Consider the following 666-nt stretch of genomic DNA (forward strand, 5'->3'; position numbering starts at 1 on the left):
GTGGGTGTTTTTTCCCTGTTATTACTGGTATTTGAATTTCTGTTTTCCATAGCCAAATTTTTTACACCAAAGTCAGAGTTTTTAAAAGAATCACATAATTCTCTTCAGTATACATAAAGTTAAAATACAGTTTGGAATAGCATACAATAAAAACTTGTTTCACTACTCCTTACTGACCATATTGTACTGTACCTGCAATGTACAGATACAGTAAAACTAAAAACCTATCCTTTTTCGCCTACACTGGCTTCTTCAAGGCTTTTGTGGACATCAGAGTACAAAATTAAGAGCATGTGCAAGGAGTTCCAAAAGGAATCATTACCACAAGTAATTGATGAAGGATATGGATTCAGATGCTTGTTTCAAGCCTTTTAATGGGTGAAGATTATTTTCTTGAGGCAGGGGCGCCAGGTGGTGGTGCTGTTAAGATGCAGCAGCCTCTTGATGTCTCTGATGTCCACAAGTCCCCTGAAGAAGCCAGTGTAGGTGAAATGCGTCAGGTCACTACATCTACTTTTATTTTTTCTGTTCACAAATTGGAATCATTGTTTAGCCTGCTGCATTCTACGTTGTTTAGTGGGAACAACTTTTTATGAATTTGCATGTATACAACTGTGAAATATAACATTGCATATGATTGATCCACTATTGGTTTTCAATATACTG

Source organism: Pyxicephalus adspersus, chromosome 9 (genome assembly GCF_032062135.1).
Source record: "Pyxicephalus adspersus chromosome 9, UCB_Pads_2.0, whole genome shotgun sequence".
Taxonomy (NCBI): domain Eukaryota; kingdom Metazoa; phylum Chordata; class Amphibia; order Anura; family Pyxicephalidae; genus Pyxicephalus; species Pyxicephalus adspersus.